This window comes from Triplophysa rosa, linkage group LG13 (assembly GCF_024868665.1).
Source record: "Triplophysa rosa linkage group LG13, Trosa_1v2, whole genome shotgun sequence".
Taxonomy (NCBI): Eukaryota; Metazoa; Chordata; class Actinopteri; order Cypriniformes; family Nemacheilidae; genus Triplophysa; species Triplophysa rosa.
In genome coordinates, this window is record NC_079902.1 from 21,987,693 (window position 1) to 22,004,468 (window position 16,776).

Here is a 16,776-nt window from a genome sequence, read left to right on the forward strand (position 1 = left end):
CTCTCTCTCTCTCGCTCTCTCTCTCTCTCTCTCTCTCTCTGTCTCTCTCTCTCTCTCTCTCTCTCTCACTCTGTCTCTCTCTCGTGTAAAAAAAAGTTTCATTTGCTTTTTTTACCATGTAGACCAAATAAGTGAAATATTTATGGGTTCAGATATCCCATGCAAATCATGCAAATATCAACACTGAAGTAAACAATTCTGTTAATCCCTTCTTACTTTTAAAGTTCAATTTCATGTTAAACTACGTTGACCAGTTCAGGATAAATCAGAATGTACGTTTTTATCATTAAAGGCATGAAATTCCATCTGTGAATAAAAAGGAGTTTGTCAAAATCTATAAACACGTTAGACATTTATTGTTTGAAAGATGCAGTTACTACTGTATGTATGAAATATGTAAATAAATAAAGTGCGAAGTTAAAAGAATAGATGTAAAACTAAAGTAAAAATAATTTTCTTTGGACGAAAAATGTAAAATTACATATGCAATATAATAAAACTCATATATAAAATATTCAATATACAGTATAAATATAGCCAGAGGGCTGAATTGGAAAAAAGCTGAAAGGGATAAATGCAAATGTTGCCATGGTGATTTTTAAAATATTCTTGTTTTTTAGATATGGATATGGTTCAGATCCTTCACAACTCAATGAAATATATTCATACTGTCCACCTGTAAATCGCAAGACAAATCGCAATCTGCACATGTTCGAAAACAGTGATGTTTCCAAAACAGAGATACTTGTCTTATCAAACCCCGTTAAAAGTATGTAAATGAAGGCAAACGATTCCAATATAAAACAAAACACTTCCCTTTCTCTCAAGCACACCAGAGCTAATAACACGTGGACCGCTGCCAGCCCTGACTTATAGAAGCAGTGATGTAATGTTTATACAATATAGGGTTATTTTACTTCGATGTCAGGCTACACCCTCACCTGTGATTATTCCATCCCTGAGGAATCTCAGCAAGTCGAGCAGAAGGCCAGACACTGACGGCTGTGACAGAAACAACTCTGCCGGGTACACGGCCCAAACAAACAGGTTTGCACAGAGCGAAACCACGGCTGTTCTGGCACCCGTTCAAGAACAGGAACGATTCTGTGCACGGATGGGCGGCGGTGGGTTTTGTGCTAGATGTGTGGTCATCTTACATACAGCAGAGGTGTTTCCTCAGGAGAGAGAGCCTGTGAGAAGATCTCTCTCGGTTAAGAGACACCAGCTGCTCAAACACTCCAGACGCATGTGGAGACCTACAGGACCTGTGAGGAGACACACATGAATAATAAAGTTCACATTTTCATGATTGCAAAAACAAATGTTCCCGTAAGACACCACAGATGAGATTTCTTTCGTATCTAAATTGTTTCTCCTAGACATCAATGAGATTGAACGGAGAGCAGATGGAAAGTACGTCTGGTAAGTCTCAGACATTTCTCCTGAGAAAAAGAGTCTCACGAATGTGTCTGTCATTAGAGTTTCAGAAGAGATGTCAACAATGTCTCAAACTGAGCTCAGATTTGTCAAGTCTGCGATCAAAAGTCAGTATTATTGAAGATCTCGATATGAACTCGAGCATTTCTCATCAAATTCACCCAAATCCAGATTATTTTACCTCTACAATCTACATTCATTTTACACCTCCATACTCTTTATGGATTTGAAAAATTGTCTCATTTCTGTTTTAGTTTCTATTTTACAGAAACACCAGAGACTAAGTTAATAAAACACAAACGAGAACTCCCCTAAATATCCTGATATATAAAAGAGCAACCTCTGTGCAAATGTAACATTTCAGTATAAATTTTGTAATAAAACTTTCCACCGGGTTTTATTTATAAGACTTAATGTGCACCAAGCAGAATAATAATGAGAAAGAACACATTTGATTTATTGTTTCCATATAAATTACATCATATTAACACCTGCTACAGATACATAGCCAAACTTCCTAATAGCATTGGTGATATTTCCATGTACATTTGCGCTATTACGCATGTGCTAGTCTCAGCCTCAGACGTGACGTCACGGACCGTTGGCTAAACGTCTGCTGCATTAGGCACACTTTTCTGGAAACACTTCAGCACGTTCAAAGTCGTCATCTGATTGGTTGAATTTCACAGGATTTCCGTGTGAAGACGTGCACGTGTCGCGTTCTTAACAGTCCACCTGGAAACAACACGAAGGCGTCTGATCTAAGAAGTAAGCTGTATAATCATTTTTGTTGCTGTTCACTTTTGACACGTTCGTCAATGTCCACCGGTCTGTTACTGTGGGGACATTTCCACGCCTCTAAACATGACGTGGTTGGTTGCTTTACCTGTCAGTCATTTGGCCTCTTGGGCAGGCCTTGGCCAAAGAAAGCGGTCGAAAAGTTTGAGACCTTCAGTATGAAGGTCTGGCTACGCGAGACTATGCATGTGCTGATTTAGGAAGGGAGAGAGAGGTCAGAGAGGTCAGAGGTTAAACATTGCTCAGTCATGTTCCCTCCCAACCCATTATACTTTATACTATACGGCAAGCTGTAAGCTCATGTTTTCAGTAATGCCACGATTAAAAGTGGAATTCAGGCCGGCTCGACTTTCTCAAACACACCATTGTTTAAAACACGCGGCCCTTTAATCTGTGAATATTTTAGGCAACAATTTCAGACGCGATCGTTCACCGTCAGGTAAACTCCAAAAAACAAGAAATGTTTTGACAGATTCCAAGGTTACTGAAATATTTTGATGGAAGCCGAAGCAAAATATTTTGATAAGAAGGCCTGAAAGATGAAATTAATGGCACATTGTAGAGGAGCCGTCATGTTCTCGGGCATTATGTGAGCATGTGTAAAAAGATAAGGCTTAGAGCTCTGGCTTTTAACAGCCGACCGAATGTGTTTCTTGTTGACTGGAACGGTTTTGGCCGTGGCATGTTGAGTAAGAAAAGCCTTAATTCATAAATTTAGGAATGAGAGCATCTATAAGTGTCCTGGAGAGCCACACATTCAATGGGACTAATCTCCACCATACAACATAAGCTTACACGTGAGCCGCCGCTGGCACTGGAGGTCTTACTCATCTGGATGAGATTGAAGAGATTTCATCGAATGCCGCTGTGTCACTATGTTTACATACATGTTAATAAGACAAAGATATTCCGATGACAGGCTGATTAAAGTTTGGGTGTTGTAGGAATTCCACGCTTTATTCACGCTCAAACCCAAGTAATCGCACCAACATTAGCTGAATGCGCCGGTCTTAGGCATGTTATCCCTGAGCTGTTCCACGTACTTTAAAGTGAAGCGTGTCATTCTTAAGGCACTTTTTATAAGTAACATTTTATAATGTTAAAACGTCTTTACCTCGACCAATAGCAATAATCTGCCGGTTTGGTGTCACTAGAGACAAAGGCATTTCACATTTCACCTTTGATATGTTGCTTGCTATAGCTTTCTTTACGTTTCATCACCATGCTACGACCCAAGCGAGGGACACAACAAACCAATTAAGAACAAGCATGGCATTGCGCTGCATCCAGTGTGGACACAGTTTTTAATTATAATGTGTTCTATTGTCGCACCGCATCGCTTTGGTCCACACTAGTGTTTCAAGCATTTTCCAAAGTTGAAAAAGTTAAAACCGCTCACATTCCTATACTGCGCATGAGTAAAATGTTTTAACGTGTCATTTCTCTCAAGCATTTATTTGCTTTCCGCCTCTGTGAAATTCAGTTTTACATGACGTTGGAAAGGCACGTTTTAATGGATGGTGGTAATAAAGTTTTAAAAGCAAGTGAAAATGCAAACTGGGAATTATGGCCAAATAAATTTAGTGAAATATTGGACTGCTGTATTAAATAACTATAAGTAATAAATAAAATTGACAAATAAATATGTGACCCTGGACAACAAAACCAGTCTAAAGGTCTTTGCACATACAGTCCGAAATTTTCGTATGCGTTTTTCGTATTTGGCTCTCGTTTGTACGGTGTCTCTGAATTGTTATAAAAGGCCACTCAAAATGCTTGCTACGGATGCGAAAAACACAGAAAATCGAACCCAGTCAGAATTTTTTTATGACGGACGAAAATATCGGAGGCAGTGTGTAAATGTGATAGACACAACGTGAGGTCGTATTTATTTTTTAACGTGCGGAAATTTCGGACTCAATGTGCAATGGGCTTTAAGCTGCACAGGTATATTTGTAGCAATAGCCAACAATACATTATATGGGTCAAAATTATCAATTTTTCTTTAATGCTAAAAATAATTAGGATATTAAGTAAAGATCATTTTGTAAATTTCCTTTCGTAAATATATCAAAACTTTATTTTTGTGAGTGGATGCAGCAAAATCGCGAACAAAAATGGCGGGAAACAGGCCTACAAACTTCACTCGCTGCTGCCGCTCTTTGGGAATTACCCACTCAAGTTTGGTATCTTTGTAAAGCTTAGAATTTCTGCTTTCGGGTTCATCTACTCTTTACAACGTCATTACAGCGGTAAGCCAATAGAGAGCGTTAAAACAAACCTGTTTCTTCTTAGCAACGGCAGGCTACACCGCCTCTGATGGAAGATGACCTTCCCAATATTTCGATTTTTTTACACCCTCACATTCCAGATTTTCAAATATTGACCTAACAAACCATACATCAATGGAAAGCTTATTGATTTAACTTTCATGTGATGTATAAATCTCAATTTTGAAAAATTGACCCTTATGACTGGTTTTGGGGTCAAGTGTCACATATAAAGAAAGAAATATGCTGGACTACGAATGGAGCACATGACTTAAAAAATGTTCTTGTTTTCGAAAGCCTCCATCTTCACACTACGACGTGAAAACAGCATTTTCAAATTGATCCTCTTTGGAGAGCGTTTTCATACGCTTTGTTTGCATTAAAAGTGTGGACGGAGGCCAAAACGGAGAGAAAACAAAATATACGCATGAGGCCGTAGAAAATTCTTCAAGTCATTTCTACTGTCTCGTACAGTCTTCTCTTAATTTTCCAACATTAACAAAGAAAACCCAGGTCAGCTGTTAAGGCATATGTCTTCATTACACTATGCTCGGCTATTTCATCCGGATAAATCTGTGAGAGCGTTCCTAAGTTACCAGTATACACACATCTTGCTTCTTGTTAATTTTCAATTAATCAGACGATGTACTATTTACATGTAAGTGGATGTATTATTCTAAAGACATGTAAACATCTAAAGCAAACGATCATCCGGCCAATAAATGACTTTAATCTCATTAACTCTGTGTGCAGAATGAAAGTTATTCCAGCGGTAAAGAGTGACCTCATGAAAAGTTCTGGCTCCAGACATTACTGCTGCGCACATAAAGTCTTGAGTTATACAGTCAGACATTCACTTATGATAAGAACTAGTAAAATCATTTTTAGGGAGCAAACTTTGTGTGTGTCTGTGCTTTATTTGCACGTTTCCTTTAATGATTCAGGTGCCAAAACTACGCAGATGCAGCGCATACAAATAAACGACGCTGCGGACGCAGATACTTCCCTGCGAATCTCCCCCAATCTTACAGAGTTCACCTGGAGGGTAAACAGGTTTTTGTTTTTGGTTTAGCGGTGTGCATTAGGTTACACATGGGGTTAGACGTTGGTTCTGCTTGACCTGAGAACGAATGTCTTAAATGGTGAGCCACGGCATTTTTGAGAGATTTACTTTTGAGTGATGAGAAGATCTTCACCCTTCAGTGCAGCAGGTTTTGCGCGTCTAGTGTAAACACTGTCTGATTCTAATCTTAGATTAGAAGAGAAATGAGCCCCTAAAAGCAACATAAAATTTCCAGAAAGAAATACTTTCCAGTCTGTATCAAAGGCTCTGAAGATGCTCAATTCATGACTGGTTTGTCATTAGCATTACGCTTCTTAAATTGTATAAAATGGATCAAAATGCATTGCTTTTATACCTTAATGACCACAATCTTTGCATTAACTTTTTTGAAGGTTTGTGCTCTCAAGTTAAAGACAAAGAAAGAGCAAAGTAAAAGGTTTCCCATCCGTTAGCATTGTCCCCTTTGATCTGCACTAAACAGAGAGAAAAAGCATTTCTCATGTTGCCTAAATGGTGATGTAGATGTTCTCTGGAGCAAACTGTACAACATGATGAGCAATGCAGTGTGGCGGGGGTTTATGTAGTCATTACTAGAGTGTCTTTCCAATACTAGGTGGATACTTGATCTAATCGCTCATGGATTCAGAGTTTGGATTCAGCTTCAATTTATATCAGTCAACAAAAAAAACAGCATTATGCAACTTGCAGTTTCGCTGGCCTGAGCTGCTTAGTTCATCTAAAAATGAATTCTTTATTCACCCTCATGTCATACCAAACCTGTATGACTTTCTTTCTTCTGCAGAACACAAAAGAAGTTATTTTGAAGAATGTTGGTAACTGAACAACATTGACCCTTATTGACTTTATTGCACAAACACAAAACCAGTGAGACATTTCTCAAAATATCTTCTTTTGTCAAGTTGAGAATGACAAGAGGTTGAATAAATGATATTTTTCAGCAAACTATCCCTTTAAGATGGTGAAGCTTTCAAAGCCCAAACGATGGATCCCAAACATAACATCCCTGAGAAAAAACTCTCAAAGCATTTTATTAAGTTGTATTTAAGCACAAGTTCAAGTACATCTGAAGTATACTTTGTGCAGTACGTACAAATACTAGTATACGTATTTCAATACGACTTGGGACCCCAATGAAAAAACCAGCATAGGTAGGTTTTGAAGCATGGTAGCTTTAAGTTTAAGCGGGTCACGTGCTGGTTCTTCTTAGCTGGTTTAAACTGGTCCTAAACCAGCTCAGGACCAGCTTAAACCAGCACAAACCAGCTACCATGCTTCAAAACCTACCTAACCAGCATATGCTGTTTTTTTCAACAGGGACTGAAAATGTACTTTCTTAGTCTGTTATTGTTTGGGATTTTACTCTCTCCTGCAAAACAATGACCGATTTAAAGTGAATGCATATAAAAAAGGCACACATGAGAAAGAAACACACCCATTTGTTTTGCTTTACGCCCTCTGTAACTCCCTTCAGAGTGAGAGAATACATTGTGAGAGAGAGAGAGAGAGTACACTGATGCCATATTACTCTCTCTCTCTCTCTCTCTCTCTGTGTGTGTGTGTGTGTGTGTGTGTACGTGTCACTGACAACATCTCTAAAACACCTCTCGCACGCGATCTCATCGTTGGGAGTGCAGCGGACTATAGAATTATGATGTCATAATCAGTGATAATGTCACAGGCTACACGCAGATATGAGGTGGGAGGGGTTCTTCATGAGTGTCTAGTGATGTGATGTAATCTGAATTCACAGCTGTTCACACAGAAAAACATTACTGATATTTACTTGCTATTAATACACTCCTAGGGTTTGTTACATAAACGCACAAATCCATACCATTGATTTGTCACTGTAGATTTATAACTAACAAAGTACACAGTTTTTACATTTGCTGTAAAACGAGAGTGCTTGCCTGTACTGAGCTCAGGCCGCAAAGGATGTCGCTATGCGGTTGCTAAGGTGTTCTGAGAGTTTTAGCATGTTGCTATGCACTTGCTATGCGGTTACCATCTGCCGGGAAAAACTGAATGGCTCAGAAGTTGCTCTTTCATAGTTCAGGAGATCTGAAGGAGTTCCTCGGTTGTGTTTCGATAAAATATCAACTTAGTCTATGATGTTTTCCTAAAAAAAAAAAAAAAACACGTTAAAGTACATGGAGAGTTTGGAGGTGTGAAATGAATGTAGACTGTAGAGGTAAAATAATCTGGATTTGGGTAAATTTGATGAGAAATGTTCAATGAGTTCATATTAAGATCTTCAATAATATTGACTTTTGATCAAATCTGGGCTTAGTTTGAGACATTGTTGAGATCTCCTCTGACAGGGACATTTGTGAGATTGCAGCGTTTATTGTAAATAGTTTATTAATGTAGGTCATTCTCTTTTTAAAATTTGTGTGTCCTCGTAAACTTTAGTAAAAATCTGAAAATGCACTTCCTTCTGTAATGACTATCCATCTTAAATGACGTATGTTAGACGGCTTGGGCGTGGCATCCGTTAACTCCTCCCCTTCAACTGTCAGTCTGCTGCCAGTTCCATTTCAAAATGCAACGGCTGTTTTACATCCAATTAAATTGCAGAGAAAGACGAAAGCCACGCACACTATTTTTTCATTCGAAATTCCATTTCACTCGGAAATGCGTTAAAATATGGAAGTAAAAACGATCGCAACGTCCGATTCACAGGGACTTTAAGCAAATGTTTACATTTAATCTCATTGATGTCTATGAGAAATAAACATAATATTATAATAAATATTATATATATAAATATTTTGGTCTATATTGTGTATACAGAAAAAAAAAAAATATATGTATATAAAATTAATTATATATTGAAATATGAAAATATATAAAAAAACAGATATGTGTATATAAAATTAATCATGTATTGAAATATGGGCTGACCCATATGGTTGAGTGACAATAAAGGGATTTGATTGAAATATGAAAATATGAAATATATGAAAAAATAAAGATATATGGTTATAAAATTGATCATGTATTGAAATATGAAATATATGAAAAAATAAAGATATATGTATAAACAATTAATTATGTATCGAAATATAAAAAAAGATTTTTTTAAATCTATATAATCAATACAAATATAATCCAATAAAGACTAAATCTCATCACAAGTTGCACCTGATACACTTTCAATCAATGTGCATTTTGAACATTTTATTTCATTTAACCCCTCGTGTCTCCATTTTACTTTCAGCAGTGTAATCTCGACCGTTGAGGGCCTTCACTCGCTCAAGTTGAAAAGGCTAAGGAGTTGTGCTACAGCTACTGCAGGCCTGCTGCTAATATCAGTAGCTATCTGCTGGGTCCCTCCCTGTCCACTGGACCAGCCCAGTCTCCCCCGGCCCTGTTCTCGGCTCGTAACACTTCACCACAGACCCGTGATTGATGGCTGGGAAATAGTGGTAATGTAGCCAGGCAGGAATGCCATTACTGCAAGATTCACACACCCCTACGAGATTCCATCACGCCGGTGAGACGGAGCGTCAGAGTCGGAGCGAGAAAACGCCTGGAATTTACATTAATTCATGTTTAAAAGCACAGGGAGGGGAAGAAGAGCTCTGAGGAAGATAGACCTCTCTTTCGATTGAGGGCTATCTTCACCTGGCACTCTCGTTTTTTCTTTCTCACAATTCTTTTAGACTTACAAATAAAGATTGACACAGAATATACAATTTTAGACATAGTTTCCATGTATGGTTTTAAAAAAGATTTAATTTTTTAATTTTTAAAGATTTAAAAATAGATTTTTGTGAATGTCATTGTTTAAAGATTTGAGGTAATTTAAGAAAAATGTTGGCGAACATTTTTGAAAGTGTGCGGATCCTTTTCTCTGTTTTTGGATATTTTTTGCTGTGGATTTACAAACTTGATATGTTGATACAGTATATGAACTAATGTTTGGCGCCAATTTATTTTTTGAGGTTTGAAGTAGAAAATATAAAAATCAAATTGTGTGATAAGGTGTGCGATGACCTGGTGTCACTTTCATATTCTTATCTCTTCCTCCTGTCTATGGATCTCTCTCTCTCTCTCTCTCTCTCTCTCGCCCTCAGAGATCCATTTAAAAGCGCAAGGTAAACACTCGCTATTCATAAATAAGCTTTTAAGGTCTTTCCCTCTCATAAACCTGACGAAACTTCACGGGCCAGCGGGCAACATTAGAGATGAAAGGTTAAGTGGCGACCGCACTGTGATGTCACCTGAGGGGACACATCACAGACCAGATGAATCATAGCGCTTCCTACTAAACAATCCCCGTCCCTTAGGTATTAACAGTCTGAAATATACATAAAGAGAAGAATAACTCCTTACAATAGAAACAGCAGTAACTGAACGACCAGAAGGAATGCGACCGATCGCATTTCACTGTAGCTAAGCTCGTGTTGCTATCCCACGACTTGGAAAGGAATTCGGTTGTAACCGGGCTTTGTTTGTTCGGACGCCCATATGGTATCTTCGACGTCTCTTAAAAGCCCCCATCAAGCATGAAGAACGGTGATTCATCGGCGAGAAGTCAGTGATTCGCAGCTCACCTAAATCTCGTGCAGACCATTACTGTCAGCGGGGTGAGATGTTTTGGCATTTGTTATTAGTTATGAGTGCTGAGTTTACTCCTAATGGTGAGGAACTGCGATGAATCAGCGTGAGAGCGGCTCGGATGGGAGAGACATTAATGACGGCGATGGGTTTGGTGTTGCTGCTTCTGTGGTCTTCATCAAAGTAGCCGCAACAAGGCTAATTCTCTCTCCATATACTGTTTATTTACTTATAGACAAAATTAAACTTCAAGTTAGTTTCAATATCAGGCGATATAGTGACACTCAAGTAAACGCATCCTCAGACAACTCATTGAATTGTGGAACTGCACTTAAAGTGTTCACCCAAAAAGGAAAATCTGTCATCATTTACTGACCCTCGAGTTGTTCCAAATCTGTATAAGTGTCTCTGTTCTGTTGAACACAGAGAGAGATATTTAGAAGAATGCTTGTGACCAAACAGTTCTTGGCCACCATTGACTACCATAGTAGGAAAAATGACAACGGTAGTCAGAAGTGGCCCAGAACTGTTTGCTTTCCAACATTCTTCAAAATATCTTATTTTGTGTTCGACAGAACAAAGAAACTTACAAAGCAAATTTTTCTACTATGGGAGTCAATGGTGGCCAAGAACTGTTACAAGCATTCTTCCAAATATCTTTCTCTGTGTTCATCGCAACTAAGACATTTATACAGATTTGAGGGCGAGTAAATCATTTTTGGGCGAACTGTTCCTTTAAGTTTGGAAATATATTTCTCCATGGTTATAGTTTATAGGCTCTCCCCTCCCTGCTCAATCTGACTTTGATTAACGCCGCAGCCCATGGCGGGGTGGGAACTGACCCTCGCGCAGTGATGTCATTACGACCGGAGCGATCCAGGTTGACCATCACATTTGAGGCGGAGTGCTGAGTCATCTGCAGAATGCTCGCGGAATGGCGAGTTTCCCGTCAGGGATAGCGCGGGTGTTTGTCTCGCGGCGCTGGCTGACATCATGACGGGATCGAGTGGAACGTGTGCTGTATCTTTGGCCGAGCGAGAGGCGTAGAGAGTCCACCCTCGTTCTGATCCACACACGGCTGGGCCTCGATTTCACCATGTGTTCAGGCACACGCACACCTCTCCCCTAGAGAAATCTATTTCACCATATATGCTTACGACACACACACACACACACACACACACACACACACACACGCTCACACACACACACATACACACATACATACATACATACCGCACTGGTCTCACTTTTCATGCACTGGGATCTGTCTCTTACAGTACATGGCCCACCCAGGAGTGCAGCCGGCCTGTTTCATAATACACACGTGTGTGTGTGCGCTTGTGTGTGTGTATAGGTGGGCAGGTGTGTGTGTGTGTACAGCTCATCTGTTTCTATAGGTGATTTGCTTTAAAATGAACAAGCGCTTTGGGACGCAGCGTTGCATTCCACGTACGTACACGCGCCCGTGTGTGCGATCACCTCTCCTGTTGTTCACACGCTGAAAGAACACAGCTGCTCTCTCTCGCCCCGTATCACTGCAAATATCTGGCTCTCCCTTCACATTCTATTAGAGCTCACACAAATATCTGCCCCGGGTCTATTCTTCATACGTGTGTACTTCCAGCAGGCATCTCCGAGCTCGCTCTGCGCCTGCCAGCCTCTCTCTTGCTCGCGTCGAACACATGCGCCGACCCGCGGGACACGATGGATCAGCGTGCCAGTCAAACGATTTGACAGCCAGCATGAAAAGTCCTGACAAACGGTTCGTGGCGATCTAAAGCCAAATCGAGCTGGAAATGGAGGCGCATCTCGGCGGCGGAGGAATGAGACTTGAGTGCAGTTCTTGCGCTGTTTATTTAGGAGGCCAATTGTACCTGTCAAGGACTAGTGCGGTTGATTCACCGCGTTTCTTTGAGTCTGCGCCAGCTTTGCGATGCCCGCGATCGATGAAACTGGGTCTGTGTAAAATGTAAAGCAGACAGAAAGAACGATGAAGCTTGCATTCTGAAGCTGAACGTCGACCCTAAAATTCAACAAATGTACACAAACAAGCTATATTTGGAAGTCATTACCGGCTCATTGTGCCGGACTCAAACCACCAGGCCTTCAGCCGCCAACCCCGGGCTCTTAGAATCACGCCATCGCCATGTGGCTTTGTCAACTCCGAGAAGCATCTGAAAATGTTCACATACACCAATTAATGTCAGCAGAGACAGATCACATTTCAATGGGACGGATTCAAGAAATGTTTTAAATGCACCATAATGTAATACAGACGTAACAGGCATCAGACAGATCTTAGTCAGACTAGGCAGCATATTTAACTGGATGCCAATTAAAACAAGGCTGTACAGTCATTTTAGCGTGTCGTACTGTTTTATGTTGCTAGGTCACTTTTTATTTACACAATTCATGTTTTGAGTTTTCATCTCTTCAAAATTTGCATAAAGACGGATTTTCAGTGATTTGTTGACTGAATGATTGACAGCTGGGTACACAACAGCAACACGTATTGAACGGCCTTGTTTTCATTTGCATTCAATAAAATATCCAAAATACAAAGGAAAAGTTCACCCAAATATGATTTTTAATATATATTATCTTCTTATATAAGGTTCGAAAATGCACAATCACCCTTACATCATTTTAAGCTGAATAAGTGATTGATACATCACATCAATAGAAAAATGAGCACGGTTCATAAACTGTATCACAACACCAGTAAAGTTAAAATTGTCTCTTTTTGTAACTCTTTATAAGTTAATATATTTAACCTTTTTATACATTTGATACATGGTCTTAAAGAGTACATAACATGAGATCATGAAAATGACATTTCATGCGGTGTGTAATGTTGCCGTGTTTGAAAGTAAGCAGTCTGCCAAGTTGTAAATCCGAAGTTGAATGAATAACAAAGTTATTGGCTTGGAAAAACGGGAGTCGACTCTGAATAACGCAAACGAGTCGTCCCTAGTCCGATTCGCCAACCGCCGCGGATTTACGTCACTACATATAGTCCCCGCCTACGTTTTGCCAGGACTTCACTCCTCTCCTCCAAACACTGTAGCTCATGAGCCTCATCGCGGTAGACCAATCACAGCAGACTAGACCATCTGACCAATCACATCAGACTAGGCTAGCGGGATTAGACGGATGAATCGCGGAACGAATCATTTGAGAGTAAGTCAAGAAGTAAGGTAAGAATAACTGCCTATTATTACGAAATAATAGTGTTTTTACACCTTCTATGTACATAAACTTGTTGGACACTCCATAAACCACAGTAGGACCTTAAAAATCCCTAGTTATGTACTCTTTAATAATGACTGAGTAAGGCAATGTCAAAGACTCTAATCATAGTTTAACTCATAATGGTTGAAATTATGATTCTTTGAATTTTCTCTAGCTATTAACGATCGCTATTAACGATCGTGTGAAGTTTTTCTCTTTCCTCAGCCAGTGTCCCTACTTGTAAACATGGCCTGGTAAACTACAATATTGTCATCGACAAAATGTTAAACGCTCTATCATTTGTAAGTCGCTTTGGATAAAAGTGTATGCTAAATGAATAAATGTAAATGAAATCAAACTCTGACGCCCGTTTTAAGAGACTGGGTCACCAATGACATAGTCACGAGGCACGCAAGAACCAACGTTGGCACTATAGCATTGATATAAATGGCCAAACAAGATCAAAATATTAACTGTTTTCTCTAACAAACGTATTTTTTGCTTTAGAATATTTATTAACCCACTGGAGTCATTTAGGTTACTTTATGATTCATGCTTTTTGAAGCTTCGCCATGTTGACCCCCATTTAAGAAGATAATGATATGTTAATATAAAATGTAGTATAAAATATACTTTATTTTCAAATGATTCACTCTAATAAAAATGATGAGAGAATTTTCATATTTAGGTGAACTATTCCTTTCTTTGGCTTTGGATCAATGGTTTATTATGTAAAAGTGTAACGTGAGTTTAGCATCTCAATACCTGCACAGTGTCGTCTCCACCGAAAGAGAGTCTATCACCATGGTATCCATTGTCTAGCAACATCATGTTAATTACAGCCCTAATGAAGCGGTTTCCCTGACGACGGCCCACCTCTCATCAGACAGCTGTAACCAGACATCTCTGGCAGGAAGAGGCACAGATGCGCGCCGCTTTCAGGAAGGTAAAGACTATGTTTAATGTTAGTCTGGGAGGAGTACACTGCCTCTGGGATTAAGCAGCTGTTTGCTCCTGTAAAAAGAGAGAAACGTAAAAGAAGCATTAGGAGCTGAAGAATGCAGAGGCTTGTATGACCGTACAAGAATCGTCGCTGGTAATTATAGTCTCAGAGATAATGGAATTAAGTGCAGAACCATCTGCAGAGCTCACACAAAACTGCACAGACATGTTTACGGCATGTGACTGGTATCGACACATGTTTCAAGCGGTGCCCGGTTCTGAATTACATGCCACATATCTGTTCAGTTTGAAGGGTAGTGTTTCAGAAGTCTGCAAGAGGAAAATGTATTATTTCAATGTCACAAGTTTTACTACCCAAGTTAATATCAAGAAAAGCTGAGCAATGAGAAAGAGAGAAAGACACAGGTCATAGATGTATTTTCACATGAGCTGGAAATCACTTGTATGATATCTGAGGCTTGCCATAAAGATCACAAGGGCATTATCATGAACGCATTTTAGAGATAAAAAAGTTGATCGTATTCAAGTTTTTACCCTTGAGTTTATCCTCAAATACGGAAATGAGGTAACAACCCGACATCTCTTCTCTGCAGCGGTTCTTCACACTGAGGAACGCTGTTTTAGCCAGACCCTCGAATGAGGAAAAGATTATCATAAAGTCAGAAGTGTGCGTGGTGTCATGTTCGACTAATCTGTGGAATTTACGAGCGCCTTTCAAGTGCTGACCAGAGAGCAAAGTCTTGTGGGATTTGAAAGCCGCGTGGAGTTAATATTAGATTCAACAACCAACCCACGGTCGCCCCGTTTAACCCCTTTGATTTTAAACATTCAAGAGTCATTAGAAATGAATCGAGTTTTGTAAACATGTCAGAGACTTCAGAGGAAAGAAAGGATTACAGCACTGGATAATTTATGTCGGACGCTTCATCTGACTCCGCTTGTTATTTTCATGTTTTAGAGAGGTTTTGTTTTAGCGGAGTGAGGTCACGCACACTCTCAAAAGACAAAAAACCCTCACCTGTTGCAAATAGTAACAGAGGAGTAACATGAGCATTTGGATTTAGGGTGACGTCTTATTGAAAGTCGTGATGGGGTGGCTGGGGGGTCAAATGTGTGTGTGTTGAAAAACCAGAATTAAAGACTGATGGACATATTCAGTTAATACAGTGACCTACTAACTGTTTCTCAGACGTTAGTCTCATTAGTAACCAAATCAAACGACATCAATAATATTGCACTTCAGGTACACAAGTTGGATGTGTTGCGGAAACGGAAAATTACACAAATTAAACATTTAAGTCTATAAAAATAAAAACAGAAACAAATGAGGCAATTGTTCTAATACATGAAGAGAAAGGAGGTGTAAAACGAATGACTGTAAACTGTAAAAAAACAACTAGGATTTACTTTTTTTTTTTTAATTTGCGCAAGTTTTGCACACAGTTTTTTGAGTTTATTTGCACAAGTTTTGCACACAGTTTTTTTTTTTGAGTAAATCTTACTTAAAACTGTTTAGTACATTTTTTTCACAGAGTTTTTAAAGTAAATTTGACCTTTTTTGTGTGTCAAGTTTTTTTTAAAGTCACCATGCAATCAAACAGGAAAATTCTGTGTTTTACACAGTGTTGCAGTGATTATTATAAATGATTTATCCGTGCACACCATACTTTTTTTTAATTCATTTGCACTTGTAAACTTTAATCAAAAACATTAAGCTCCTCTCCGCCTCTCAACAACAACTCTTCACCACATGACATCAGCAACAAAAAAGAGGAAGGACTATACTGACTGTCCAATGGCCAGCCCTCCCCTGCAGGCCCAAACAAACCAATCAACCGGTAAGGGCACAATAAAGCCTCGCCATACATTTTTTCTAATTTCAGAAGCCGTTTCACTCAGATACACGTCATGATACGGAAAATAAGTTAATCGCAACTTCCGTTTCATGGTGACTAAGTAAAATTTACGTAACACAAAGAATTAAGTAAATCTTGTTGTTTTTACAGTGTAGAGGTAAAATAATCTGGATTTGTGTTAATTTAATGAGAAATGTTTGAGTTCATATTGAGACCTTCAATAATATCGACTTTTGATCGCAGACTTGACAAATCTGAGATCAGTTTGAGACATTGTTGACATCTCTTCTGAAACTCTAATGACAGACACATTTGTGTAATTTCAGGCTCTTTTTCTCAGAAGAAAAATCTGAGATGCAGATGAGATTTAAGCAAAAGTGTCCATTTGCTCTCCATTTAATCTTATTGATTTCCAGGAAATAATCGAGATAATAATAATCATAATCGAGATCTCATCTCTGATTTTTTTCTCATGGATATACAGTATATGATTTTTAAATACATGACTTTTGCTCTTAAAATGTACATCACTTTGGTAAGATGATTGTTGTTTGAATAGTGCGCTACAAAT

General features: G+C 39.0%; 1 long non-coding RNA gene across 2 annotated transcripts in view; it reads right to left on the reverse strand.

Moving 5' to 3' along the window:
- Nucleotides 1-529: 529 nt before the first annotated feature.
- LOC130563344 (uncharacterized) overlaps nucleotides 530-16,776 on the reverse strand; it is a 29,974-nt gene continuing 13,727 nt past the window's right edge. For both annotated transcript variants that reach the window (XR_008964107.1, XR_008964106.1), the window contains exons 5-8: nucleotides 14,152-14,400; nucleotides 12,228-12,329; nucleotides 12,030-12,113; nucleotides 530-1,265 (exon numbers count right to left, since the gene is read on the reverse strand). This is a non-coding gene — a long non-coding RNA (uncharacterized LOC130563344). The remainder of the gene's footprint in view (nucleotides 1,266-12,029; nucleotides 12,114-12,227; nucleotides 12,330-14,151; nucleotides 14,401-16,776) is intronic.